A 14,624-nucleotide genomic window follows, 5' to 3' on the forward strand; every position below is an offset into this window, starting at 1 on the left:
GCCTCACCCTAGGCTTTTATACTCACTGGCGCCCCATGATTTAAGAGATGAGTAGCGCAAGCTCGTAGCGACCAGTGTGTATGGCTGCCTCCACCTTACTAGATTAGAGACCAACGACCCAATTCGCTGTCACCACAAGCGCAAGAAGGCATGTCGATACTGCCAAGCAAGTGACCTTACTGTTCTGCTCGAACTGTCGTAGAAAGCAAGTAGACAGACTAACAGAGTCATAATCGAGAGATTGTTTCCCTTCCACTGCCTGCATTGTGAAACTAGACGCATGGGCAGGAGAATAAATTGGACCCATTCGCGATCGCTGGCGACAGTGTGAGGCCACGCTCTGAGATGTGCCAGGAATAGAAGCACACACAGACTTAGTTAAATGTCATGTCAACAGCCAACGATACAAGCTGCCAACCCTGATAATGGATGTCGCGACTTTGATTTTTGTCAAGATAAAAATAATACGAGTATTGATATAGTTTTCTCTACGAGGCTTCTTTGCGTTCTACAATGTTCGATACTTCCCGATGATCTTGCTACGATCTTGAACCTACTGCTCCAGCCGCGACACCAACTGGTAGGAGGAAGAAGCTCACGAGGCTGCTTATGGATCTGGGAGGTTTTGGACTTACTAGTGTACGACGGATATGGTCACATAACTACAGTTCCACGGATCGATGTAATCCAGCCCACGGATGTCCATGTGGGAGGAGAATGGTGGCACCAGACCACGGGGACGGGGTCATCGTTGGACTGATCATGATGCACACGGCTTGGTCTAAGCGGTTCATGGGCGAGAAGATGGTGTGCCCAGTGGTTGAAGCTTGATGTCGTTGCTAGCTTCATGTAGCCTTTCAGATCTCTTAGGTAAGGTACGGTGTTTGTTTTAATTACCTAAACCGAATTGTAGGTATGATCATGGTTCATGGAATTTCAACTTGCACGAGGTACTACTATTGTAGCCATAGGTTGAATTCACACATTATTATTGAAGGAGAGGCGCACGAACTTCATAGAGGAGAGTCACTGTGGGGATTCATCAGGTAAAGCAACCTACACTACATATGTGTATTCTTCATCTCAAATGATGGGAAAGTTATGATAAAATATCAATCATAAAGTCAGTGTACCCCTAAACAGGAAATATGCATAATCAAACCACGAGTGTTTTACTGGGGTTGTCGGTTGGAGATTAGGTAAGCTTAACCCGCTGACTTGCAAAATCTATATAAATATTAGGTATCATTGTTAGATTTTTCAAAGGAGTTAAAGTATTATAATATATATATGTTGGGAAAGATTGAATCTATATCTATACCTATCTGTACCTAATAATAAAGAAAATAGTGTTTCCTTGGTTTGGTCCGTCGGTCCGTTGTGCCTTGGCTTTTCGTCCGTTTAGTTTTGTCCTACAGCTCCACAGATTAATCGCTCGCGACAGAGCCATCGTCCACCGCGGAGGTGCAAAGAAAGCAGTGCGTCATCCGTATTGGACTTGCACCCGACACAAACCCAACCAAGCCGGTCTCTTCCTGCCTTCCCGGAACCTTTAAATATGGGAGCGACTATCCAATCCAACAAGACCCGATCGAGTCGGCCTCTTCCATCGAGTCTTTAAATCTGGGAGCGATCAATTGCCCAGCGTCAAATCATCGAGCGTTCCAGAGATCGAGAAAGAACCACGGCGGAGGAAGAACAGTCAACGAGATCGTGGGTGAGAAGAGCCGATCATGGGGCCGGTCAGCGCTTTGAGTTCAGGCACCGGGCGTAGCACTACGATCCACCACAGGTCAGGGATGATTGCATCGACAGCGGCGACCCGCTCTTCACAACGGCCGCTTTCGGTCTGCACCAGTGGGAATGAGAAGCAACTCCCGGTTGTGACCGCTTGAGATCATGGACGAGGAACCGAATCAACCGATGTTGGGCTGCGAGCGATTTTGGCCGCCTCAGTTCCAATCGACTGTACAATTGATTGTTGAGCGGCTTATTGCAAGAGAGATAGAAGATGGTTTTCCTAGGTACAAGAAAGCAATCGACAGAGATGTTTGACACCCCAACCTATGTTTCTTTTCCATCTTTGGTATCACGTGACGTGTCACAGTAATCTGCGTCGCAATGCTCCGCCATGTTCAACGGCACGATGGCAGGAGGCGGCTGAGGCTCTGGCTCAGGCATCGACATTATCAAGTGCCTATGCTTATTTGTTTTAAGTGTGTGATCTATCTGAGATGAGGTAAATAGTCTCCATGCGAGTTGATTATTGTTCTTTTTTTTGCACAAGATTTATTGTTCATATTGTTTGAGTGACAAGCCGACCACATCTCTAATATGCGTTAAATGTGTTTTTGATTAAGTTCAATTTCTCTATAGCCTGGCTCTTTTTTCAAAAGAAAATCTCACAAAGAAAATGTGAAGTACTACTCCCGATAATGGAAAACAATACCGGACCAATAGTTATGATCGCCTCTAGACACTATTTTAAACAAAATAAAATTCAAACCAAAGGGAAATTGTAACTCGCACACTATCTTTCTAAATTATTGTTAGTGTTGGCATCGTTGTATCCGTAGACCGTAGCAACGCACGGGTAATTTTCCTAGTCTGTACTAATAATTTTGCTAAGCGACCGTGGTACGTCGCTCGCCACGCACGGTCGATCGCGATCGCTAAAGGCCCAGTTTTTGCCGAACAAACAAGGCCCAGTAAATCCAAATCCATGAAGGAATCGGTCCAGTAATCTTACAGAAGGAAATTGGAAGAGGAGGGATATGGTTGGCCCTTGGATCTTTCGTGCCTGCCGACGATGCTGTTTGATGCTGAGCTGAGGACGGGCCAGGCGGCCAGGCCAGTACGTGTGTGTGGCTGCATATTTTTCCTTTGAGCTTCGTTCAGCCAGTTACCAATCGAACGTGACGGCTCTTAATAGCTAAAAAGATTTTGTACGTACACCTAATTCTTTTTGCGGGTACACCTCATTCAATAATCGATCATCTATGGTTGTGTACTTGTGTGTGTGAGTTCGTCCTGCTAGGAATTGATCAATCCATCTGCTTAGCTTCGTTATCTACATGCGTCTACGTGCAGGAATCGATCAGCTACGGTACTACTACCTTCGATCCTTTCTGATTATAAAGTTATAGTATTAAATTTAAATGAACAAAAGGGATCGAGGAATAGTTGTGTACACGCGCCGTCAGTCACGCCTGAAAGCACTCTCTGTATGTGGGTTGGGCCAACAAGCTGGTGTTAGTTACAAAAACGATGTTGTTGACGAGGTTGACATCTCCCATGAATTAGTGCAACTAGATTCTGATGCGCGCCTTGGCGCGCGACCCCGTTATTCCGCATTAATGGCGTTTTGTGATACACTTGATAATAAACTAAGAAAACCATTATATATGCGTTAGCATGAAAAGGCCATTTCTTTGAAAAGTTCAGGGTGTAAACAAATTGTGGCGCAATTTTTGAGAAGGAAAGAGGCGTCAAGAACTAAACAAATTGCAACCCTGGCACCAACAAACGTTTTGTAAAATACTATACTAAATTTCTTCCTATAAATGTTCCTAGAGTACCCGGCCACTTGGATCTGAGAGGGGCAAAACAATCTGGTTCGTTCGTTTCACCAGCCACAGTCCCGATGTGGTAATTTTTTTCCACCGGTTTATGCTTGTTCTGAGTGCATGACGGTTGGGCTCATGCTTGCGTGGGACCATTTGTTTGAGACAGCGAGGGTACGTGCTTGCGTTCGCTTGAAAAATGAAAACGGTGAAAACCCTAACTTTACCGAGAGCTTCCTCTCCCCAATCCCGTGCCCCCTCTCCTCCTCCAATCCAGTCCTCCTCCCCTCCCCAATCCGCCGCCTTCTCCACACGAGAACCCTGGGTGTGCGCAGCGATGGCCGCGTGGAGGTACTTGTGGTGGCCGGACCAGGAGCTGGAGGGCGTGCCTGCAATGAGGCGGGAAGAGGCGGCATCGTCGCTCCGCTGCGTCGACATGGATCAAGATCAAGGAGGGGCTTGAGGAGTTATTCCATCGTGGTCGCCGTCTCCGAGCTCGCCCACGTGGCCACGTCACCCTCGTTGCGCCGCTCGTCACCTCCATGTTCGCCCTCGTCGGTTGCGGCCTCGCACTCCTCATTCGGCCACGGTGGCCCACTGCTAGGAGGCAAAACCTAGCACGGTAGGAAGCTGAGCAGAAGGGTTGAGGTCGACGACAGTGACCGCAGCAGGTGGATGACGGCGGCAGTAGCGGCTCGCCCTCCTCCGCCTCGTCGTGTTCGCCTCCAATGAGGGCAATGGTGCAGGCGCTGGAAAGCACGGTGGTGCTTCAAATCCTTGATCCCAAGCCAGAGAATCGTTCAGGTTTGGTCCTCCCTCCTCTCTCTGTCCCTTCCTCTATGTCTACCTTCATATGTTCTTCACTCCGGTTTTCCCCTTACGGAAGAGGGCGTCGGATGCAGGGAACACAAGAGGAGGGTTCGTTCGGAAGATTGTGCGAGCCAGCAGTGGTGACAAGGTCTTCTCCTCCCTCCTTACTCGTGGTGGGCTAGGGCCGGAGCTCAATGGTTGGTTGCCGGAGCTGCTTATCCACCCTGTACCTAATTTAATTTGAGCAGAGAAAAGAAGAGGGAAGTGGTGGATTCACATCCTCGACAGCCCGCCAGGTGACTTGTATGTATAAAAATCTAACGCGATTTCGAGAAGGTGGCAGGCATCAAGAACAAAACAAATTGCAACCCCGGTCTATCATACCGACAAACGTATTGTAAAACACTATACTAAATATGTATGAAAGAAAGCAGGAAGTCAAGTGTACGCACAGATCAATCCACTTTACCAGGGAGTGGGGGTGATAATACATGGAATGTCAAAGACTTGACAAAATAACTGGACTAATAGTACTTCACATGTCGCTAACCATTACAGAAATAGCGCCATATGCGAAAAGTAGAGAAATGCACTGCAACTAATTAAGTTCCGAAAGTAGAAAAATATATTCTAGTAGGTTCATGTCCCCATTTCACATGATGTAATTCCAGAAGTGTTAGGATTTATTTATTAGAACAAATAAGAGGTTAATCCTCTGCTTGTAATTAGGGAGACAGTTACTCTCTCTGAGAACCGACGGGTGTGTTTCTCGTTCGTGTTTCCATACTCCCAACCCCCCACGATCGGACGCGTCCGTTCACCTTATATTTATACAATGATCATCGATGGAATAGAGAACTAGTTGAATCATTTGTTCAATCTTCGATTCTATCTAAACACGTTATCAGCGCGTCTCTACCGAGAGCAAACAGCCGAAACTCCGGCGATCGCCGGAGAAGGACAAAGAACAACAAAAAGGCATTGGGTTGGTGTGAAGAATATTCTAAGATATCTTCAGGGCACCAAAGATCTTGGTTTGTTCTATCAGAAAAATCAAGAGAGGACCATGGTGGGGTATTGCGATGCTGGATACTTATCAGATCCCCATAATGCCAGATCGCAGACTGGATTTGTCTTCTTACATGGAGGTACAGCCTTCTCTTGGAAGTCGACAAAGCAAATTTTGGTGGCTACGTCCACGAATCATTCTGAAATAATCGCTTTGTATGAAGCATCACGTGAATGTGTATGGCTTCGCAGAATGATGAACTTTGTCCAAGGTTCAAGTGGGATTGGTTCACTGGAATCGCCCACCATTATCTATGAAGATAATGCTGCTTGTATTGTACAGATGCAGACAGGTTATATTAAGAGCAATATTACAAAGCATATCGCTCCTAAGTACTTTTTCCCCCACGAGCTACAGAACGGAGGGGAAATAAATATTTTGCAAACGAAGTCATGTGATAACCTCGCTGATTTGTTTACCAAATCCCTACCAAGTTCATTATTTCATAAATATGTACATGGAATTGGTATGAGGAGGCTTCGTGACTTGCAAGATTCCGGGGGAGAAATCTCCCCAGTTATAACCTGTTGAAGATCATCAGATCTTCGATGTTGCACTCTTTTCCTTTGTGAGTTTTCCTAACGGCCTTCTCATGAAAGGTTTTTAATGAGGCAATATCAGTACAAGCATGGACGACATATGTCATTTTCTCCTTATTTTCCCACAGGGTTTTTCAGAAGGAGTTTTTCATGGCATATGGTATTTTCTCTTCTATTTTTCCCACAGGGTTTTTGGAAGAGGCTATTCCCAGGATGATCGGTCACAAGGACAAGCAAGGATTAGGGGGAGTGTTAGGATTTATTTATTAGAACAAATAAGAGGTTAATCCTCTGCTTGTAATTAGGGAGACGGTTACTCTCTCTGAGAACCGACGGGTGTGTTTCTCGTTCGTGTTTCCATACTCCCAACCCCCCACGATCGGACGCGTCCGTTAACTCGCGTCCGTTCACCTTGTATTTATACAATGATCATCGATGGAATAGAGAACTAGTTGAATCATTTGTTCAATCTTCGATTCTATCTAAACAAGAAGTATGCACCATCACGAGAACCTTCAATTCCCATTCTAGCATATATTGTCTTTTAATGGTGACCTGAACAAGAGGGGTCCTGACCTGAAAATAAAGGATAAATCAATAACTGTTCTGAGAGGATATGGTTAACAGAGGGTGAAACCATGGAATGAGACAACTGATCGATGTCAATGATTGACCCATAAGAATCACTCGGCAAAATAATACCAGAGTACACTGCTAAAACAGCGGTGGCCCACACATCTAAGCTCCTGTAATATCAAAACCATTTTTAACAAAGGCCTCTGTTCTTGTACCTCACAGGTGATCGAGGAATTATATATTGGCCGCTTGTATTTCTCATACTTCTGAACTTTTCAAAAGACCTAAAACACATGCAAACAGTATACACAACCAAAAGAAATCCGTGCGCTAAAATTTACCTACACATAGAAAATCAAATAATAGAAATAAAGATATTAATGGAGTCAAAGACTCTCAAAGCCGATACTAACTGTACTCATTTTTTTCTCTAGCTGATGATTTTCTTGTCTTAGCCTCAGAAGTTTATATTGTTATTTCAACAGGACATTCAATATTTATGCCGACAGATAATAAGCAAAAAAAAAAATCCCATGGGAAGAGAACGCCACCATTATGCTAACCTAGCATGTGGTAGAGTTTGAAAGCATGGACCACATGATCTAACCAACCGCGGAAAATAAAGACCAGTATTAATCATTCTGCATAGAAACAACAATTTAGATAGTGGAAATAAACCTACAAGGTCTCCTATCTCTCTTCCTGCAGCAGTGGAAGAACCAGATCGATGCCAGAACTCAGACATCGCCGTGTAAAGTATTCTTAAGTTTTCTAATGAAACCGGACAAAATAAGGAATCAACCAACCCAATGCAGAAGATGGACCGGTGGCCATGGACTCAAAGCACGATACTCTTGGTTGTTTAGTGGGTCAAGAAGATTTAATAAGGCCTACGATACAGACAAATGACAGTTTCCTGAACCGATATTTTTTTGACAGCTCAACGGTGGGGCAAAAAACCCACCTGAAGTTGACTTTTGTATTAAACCATCAACACGTTTACATCAGAGGGAGTACATGCGGTGCAGAGAGCTAGAAGAAGAAACACAAGAAAAGAAGGATGATGTACCAAATTTGAATATACATTTTTATCCGAGTGCAAGTAGAGTCATACACCTACCTGTAAGGGGCTCTAAACATTTTTTGCTCCAGCTCCAGCTTACTCCAGCTCTCAGCAAGCCATGACAAGTTTCTATTCAGTGAACATGTACATGATGTTGGAGTTGTTCCTTGACTGAACAAAACAATAATACAAAATGAGTTGGAGAAGAAACCTAAATGAGTAGCTTCACTATGGTGCTTTTCTGAGGTATCGATCAGTAAGTTGCTCTATCCTTGCGTTCGAAGATTTTACCAGAATTAACCTCAAGAACACGTGCCCTAACAGATATAAATAGAAGAAAACATCACAAAAGCAGAGTACATAAAAAGAGATCCATTTTGAAAGAAAAGGCAGCAAACCAATACCTTAACTGCAGATCAAGATGGGGAGGAGAGGCTTGGAAAGCATGATGCACTTGAATGTGAAATACATAAATACAACTTCAGATTATCGGTTCCAATGTCCAGCTTATACTTACACGTATAATAAATAGGAAATGAATAAGCAATGCAGTAGACAATTCAAGATCTGAGGCAACCTTGCACTGAACAGTAACTCGTACATTAGGGGATACAGAAAATTCCATTCTTTGATTGGGGCATCAGCATACAAGGCATGAATCACAAACTGAATATCCTGGGTAACCATCTCTGCCATGAATCACACAAATTCATTAATGCCCAAATAATTATATGTACTGAAATTAAATAACATTCGCCCAGGTAGTAGACATGATTGTTATGGAAAATATACCAAGTTCAGTCACACGCTCTAAATTCAATGATATAGTCCGATTAACCATGGTACTGCAACTTTCATTATGTACTAAGACAACCTAAATAATAGAGGTACGGTCTAAGCAGGAGATGATCCAGAAGCACAAACTAATTAAATAGCACAACATTTGTCCAGAGAAAACTTGGCATTGTAAAACACTAGTTCAGAATACAAACTGTACGCACGCTTTAAGACTAACTGTCACTATAAGCGGCATGCCTAGTTCTAGCGTTGGCATTACTAAAAACGCTGGGACTCATGTACTGTTATCAAAAGCTTCAGCATAAGGGGCATACAGAAAGAGAGGATAACCGTTCATCTAGTTTGGTGGATTCAAAATAGATCCTCCCAAGGAAGGGCATGAAACAACATTAACTCACAAGTATGCAGCACGATAACTTTTTCTAGAAAAAAGCTTTGCTCCATCTGGCAGCTGTAATAGAAAGGTAAATGTAGCCCGTATTGTACTTTGTAAAACACCAAAACTATGAAGGTTGAGTAAAAGACAGTTCTAGTAATTGGTTCACCTGAATCAATACGTCGCCATCTAATTTGCTGGCATGGTACTATGCTTTTTTAAGAGAGCTAGCATAGTGCTTGGTCACCCAATAGCATTGCATATAGCAAATAGTTATCTAAGTTGCATGTATCCTTGTCATATTTATATGAAGCATCCCGTGCAAAAAATAATGAAATTTTAATTCTCATTTGCCGTTGTACATGCATTAACCAGATCAACCGAGTTAGCTCGAGAACACGACAAAAGCCATCCAGAAAATTAATAGAAAAGTTTTGAATCATTTTCTACTGACGTTAGAAACTTAAAACATTACATGTCTTCCTGGTATGAAACCAACTTGAACACCGTGGAATAATACTTCAGAACCAAAAGAAATCTGTTGTTGCAGCAATAGGTTTGTTAGGAAATTAATCGATGACACTTGAGGAAATAGATTCATAACTTGTGGTGAATATAGCTGCCTGATGTGGCAGTGGCAATTCAACATGATTATCTCTGTCTCATGCAGTGGTTACTGCTATAATCGAAGAAATTACTCGTCAACTGTACAGGAAAAACTATTCACCTATCTGAAGAAGGGCCTATTAAGGTAGCAGTCCATCATTATATTTTTTGATGCAAACAACTAACAAAAAAATCATTACCACAAGTACCTCTCCTTCATATGATAATTAATAATAAGTATGTGGAACTAAAATTTCAGGAGAACATTTATATCTCCTAAAAGCATAGCCTAACTATATGCCGAAGAAAACCTCGATTTCATGGCCCATGTCTGCTCCTACAGTGTGCCATCTTAGTGCACCATTGACCGCGGATGAAGGCTCTAGGGAGAACAACATAAGAAATGGCATACCTAGGGTTGCTGCATAGATGTATTCTCTATATCGAGAACATCTGACGACATGGACGCCGGTGGTCGTGTACCTCCTCGGTGCATCATGCAATGTCCAGGTTGGACCAATTTCAACAAATAATGTGACTTGATTCCACATGCAAGAGGTTGTGAAATACTGTAAGAGGTAAATCTGTGTTCTGAACATGGCTGAAAGCAGAGCACAAACCTCAGTCTGTTACCAAATATGCATTAGTAACAATTGGATGCTTTCAAAGGATACAATGCAGTCAACCATTAGTTCTGTTGTAGCACAAATGCCAAACAAAGTAGAATCTATGTGCACTGATTAGAAACAAAAAAGTGGGCTACAAATGGAAGATGTGAGCGGACAAAGTAAATGCAATGTATTCAGAGAAATAGAGGATAGCACGGAAATAAGTTTCACAAAAATGGATAGTAGATTGTGGGTGCAGCCAGGCAAACTGTTCCACAGACGATGAGCGGTAATAAAATATTTCTTGGCAAACAAAAAAGATGGAAAGCAAACCACAACGAATTATTTTACCATTAACTTTGATTTATGTTATCAGGACTACTTTATAACATTAACTTTGATAATCATTTTACCAAGAGTAGATTCAGCTTCAATGCACTGGTAAAACAATGTACTCTGCTGGATACCTGCATATAATTCATGACAACAGGGCAGGCGGTACTGGCAAAGACGGAGATATCAATAGTGTGGCTGACTGTCCTATATGCAATAGCTACAACCTAGGAAATCAGAGAAAAATTAGAGAGATGAAATACCTACAGCTAGTGAGAATATGAATGATGCAAATTATCTTTCCAAAGAGGAAACATATCATTACAGCTAGAGAGTACCAAATCAAGTATTCAACATAAGGTACCAGACCAATGAAAGGCTAAATCCAGTGTTTCCATTACATATGTAACATATCAGTTCAAATATGTAGTGATACAGAGCCACCTAAAAAGGAAATGCATGAACTAAATATAGCACAATTTTAAGCTGAAAACATTAGCTGAACTCCTTCTATCTATATCATAAGAAAATAGGACAAAAGAAACCCAAAAGCAAACTTAAGCACAGATTTATTCAAAGTAGCCAACCAATACCTTAGATGTCATCCACAACATCAATTGGTTATCTCTTGATTTCTTCCTATAAAGAAATGCAAGATAAATAGAGGAAGAAAGAAATTCAGGCATTTAAAATAGGGGCATATCTCTTAATTTCTTCCTATAAAGAAACGCAAGATAAATAGAGGAAGAAAGAAATTCAGGCATTTAAAATAGGGACATACCAGATCTTGGGCTAATGTCCATCGAGCTAGAACACACATGTACTTCTTCAAAAGAAATCTGCACAAACGAAACAAGAAGGTTTGGGGATTAATTTTTGGCAAACAAATACAATCAAGGATGTTCACATCTGCTAAACAAATTAAAAGGAAAAGGAAACAGCCCTGGACAAAGTGGACATGAATTGCATGGTCAAATGTAGGAGGTTGTGTAGAGGTGAGGCTGCAAATGTACTGGATGACCACAACCGTCACATCAGCATATATGTGTCCCTCCCCCATCCTAAGTAAAATAGATAAGGAGGATTCAAAGAAGACAATGCCAGAAGCAAAAGAGAAGAATCACTTGCCCCATGATATTAGAGCATCACCACCAGAAGTGAGCTTTCCGCGTTGGTTTCCCATGTCACATGTACAAAGCAACATAAAACCATCTTTACCATGGACTGTTTTGAGCCAAATGATGTCAATGGCACTGAAGAATGAACCTAACTAAGGAAAACAAAAAATAATGATGCACCTCCTTTAGTAATGAAATTCTAGCAAAATAGAAAATGAGTGTCTGTGAGGTAAATACGAATTAGAAACTTCTTAATCTTCTTCACTACACAGATTGAAAAACTGAGAAAGCTAGCAGACTACTCGACTTGCTCTCATTTGCAAGAGCTAAATTAAGGAGAACACTTACTGTGTGGACACATTTTTATCATACTTCTCCTACAGCATTGTCGTTCCACCTTCTTACAGAGAAATATTAAAATGTAAGAATTAGTGGTATGATGGGAACCTGAATGCAAAAGGTAAAAAATAAATGCACGTGTTCAACAAATGGATATAACAGATAAAGATGTATCAAGCATCAAGGTCAGACAAACCTATGCGGCTTCCACCCTAAATTCTGCACAAAAAAAGATGAGTTTTTTTAGATTAATTTTTGCACCAGCAAAACATCCAAAGATGCTGAGACAGTTGCTAAACAAATAAAAAAATAATTGAAGTACACCTAGGACAGTGCAGAGTCGGCAAGGTCGCCGTCATCGATGCTTTGTCCCTGGGCACTGCCAGGACCTGGCTGACCAGTATGAGCCCCAATGCTGCAGCTATCCGCTTGTAGGCTGGCCATGAGAATACCGTGGAGGAGAGCATGAGCCAGCAGGACATCATTAACAACGAATCAATCTTGGCGTGAGTTCTTCTTGCCGCAAATCCATGGTTAACCGAGCTCCACCTAGTGGGTGACAATCTAGAGCCGCAAGAACACCAATCTAGAACTATACACTCAACAAAAATCATTGATTTTCTCATCAAGATGGGGTGAAACTATGCAGATATATGAGTTGAAATGTACCAGATGCAACGTTATGAGTTACCTCGAGATAATTTGATGGCATCCTGAACACCCTCATGACCCTGTTCTTCATCAACACAACACCGCTGCTCTTGATCGACCATGGAATTATCTAGTATGTCTCAAATCGTGGAGAGACCTGTACATGGGTTTCCAATCAGCGAAATATTATTTGATGGGTGTCTCAAACAATATTTAACATATTATTTTTCTAGGAATTTACTCATCCATCTCATTAGTCATAACATGCAAATAAAAGTCACATGACAAAGAGAGGCAAATCTAATATGATCAAGTCATACCTCTGGCCCCTTATGCACGACAAGAGTCAACATACCTTGCTAATCACCTATCACAGATTACCCAGAAGTAGTGTTTAGGCTTATGCAAAAAAAAATTGTATGACAAACTGAAGATAAATTTATGAGATGAAGAAGATGGGGGAAGATGACATGTTACTACCTCTAGATGTGTTTTTCCATGACGACCAACACCGAGGATTCGGTGATGTAGTACGACTACAGATCCACCAAGTACTCCGTCTTCGTGCCCCTCACCACCAGTAGCACCAACTCACCATTGAAAAACTGCTAAATAACCACAAATAAACAATTTCAGGCCCATAGACATATCATCAAACACTTGGCTTGCATAAATTTATCTACACCAGAACACCCACACACAGAGAAAGAGAAGATGAACCTGTAGATCCTAGACGAAGGGGAGTTGCTCCTCCATGTCGAGCTCTGCCTCCGCATCCATGGTGCTTTGCTTTCCTCTGCCTCTCCATGTTCCAGCCATGGATAAAATTGGCAGATGGGTGGCGGTGGAGAAGGGGCCAAAGAGCTAGAGGAGGAGAGGCACAGGGGATTGGGGAAGAGGAGAGCGAGCAGGCAACCCGGCTGCAACTCGGCCTCCTCCTGCCCAGTGAGACTGCGAGTGGATTGGATGAGCAGCACCGTTCAGCCTGCCAGCCCAATCTTCAATCTTGGCGATGAGGAGAGAAAAAGGGGAAGAGCAGACCATGGGTGGTGGCGACAGTACTCAAGATCCTCCTCTCTCGTCCGGCCACTGGCAAAGGTCGTCCGCGCCACCCTCCCGCGCTGCCCCTGTCGCACGTGTTTCCCTCCTCCGTCATCCCTGCGGAGACCGGCCGCGCCACCTCTGCTGTAGGTCGCCCGCGCCGCCCGTCGCCCGCGCCGGCGGTTGCAAGGAGAGGTGGAGACGGGGAGATACGGTGGACGCGCGATGATTCGCGGCCCGGCGGCTAGGGTTTCCATCCGAGCTGCGGGGATTGGGGAGAGAAGACGACGCGGGGATTGGGGAAGGCGATGGAAGTGGGGATTGGGTGGAGAGCAATGAAATCCCCAAACTACCCCCGCTCGGTGACACAATGCGTGACCAACCAAAACCAACCCGCAACAGCAGACAAGTGGACCCGATCGAACATGGGACCCGCGGTCAGGCACAAGCGGGTAGAAAAGCGTTGTTCCATGGCTTCATCTAGAGAGGAGAATTGATGGAAAAAGTGCCCATATGCGCTGCTGCCCAGAATGAATGGCCAAGATCCACCATCTGACACCTGCTGGTAAGATCGGATGGCCCAAAATCTCAAATCGTGGTGAGACCCCCTATGGGGGGCATCGTTTATACCTTTAGACACGCTCGTGGTCATACAGGGATTAAAGATTAAAAAAAATACCACACGAATAACATGTTAACATGCGCGGGAACAAAAAAAATAGACTTTTTTTTAAAGACAAAGAAAAGAAATTTAACAAGCCGTAGCAACGCACGAGCATTCAGCTAGTACCTAATAATAAAATACGAAGTGTTTCCGTAGTTTCGTCCCTCTGATCAGATTTTCGTCCGTCGTCGTTGCCTTGTTGGTGCCTTCGTACACCGTACAACCGTGTCGGTCAAAGAAAGATTGAGAGTTCGCGACGAACACGATTGAGAGTTCACGCCGGACACGTTTGTTCGCGGCCTCTACAAGATAACGGTGGCCTCCTGCCCCGATTCCCGAATCAATCATTGCTCCTACCGAATCGAAAGCAAGGTTCCGCCGTGACCGGCCCATGACGCTCCTCAAGGGACCGTCGGCTGACCGACGCTGCTCAACACCTCCGCCCCACTCACGCAACTCTGTATCTGCAG

At 43.4% G+C, this 14,624-nt stretch overlaps 1 long non-coding RNA gene across 19 annotated transcripts; it reads right to left on the reverse strand.

Annotated features, from left to right (window-relative positions):
* Positions 1–6,304: 6,304 nt before the first annotated feature.
* Positions 6,305–13,601, reverse strand: LOC124660707. Of its 19 annotated transcripts, none has more exons than XR_006989966.1 (16): positions 13,170–13,601; positions 12,930–13,057; positions 12,770–12,816; positions 12,490–12,606; positions 12,123–12,390; positions 11,995–12,017; positions 11,808–11,856; positions 11,123–11,180; positions 10,935–10,980; positions 9,813–10,568; positions 8,198–8,309; positions 8,025–8,073; positions 7,832–7,937; positions 7,678–7,749; positions 7,522–7,589; positions 6,305–6,557 (listed from the first exon to the last, which is right to left on the reverse strand). It is a non-coding gene; the product is annotated as an uncharacterized LOC124660707 (long non-coding RNA). The 19 variants fall into 19 exon arrangements; XR_006989961.1 differs by having other exon boundaries at positions 11,123–11,402; XR_006989956.1 differs by having other exon boundaries at positions 11,123–11,611.
* Positions 13,602–14,624: the final 1,023 nt, after the last annotated feature.

Source organism: Lolium rigidum, chromosome 6 (assembly GCF_022539505.1).
Source record: "Lolium rigidum isolate FL_2022 chromosome 6, APGP_CSIRO_Lrig_0.1, whole genome shotgun sequence".
Taxonomy (NCBI): Eukaryota; Viridiplantae; Streptophyta; class Magnoliopsida; order Poales; family Poaceae; genus Lolium; species Lolium rigidum.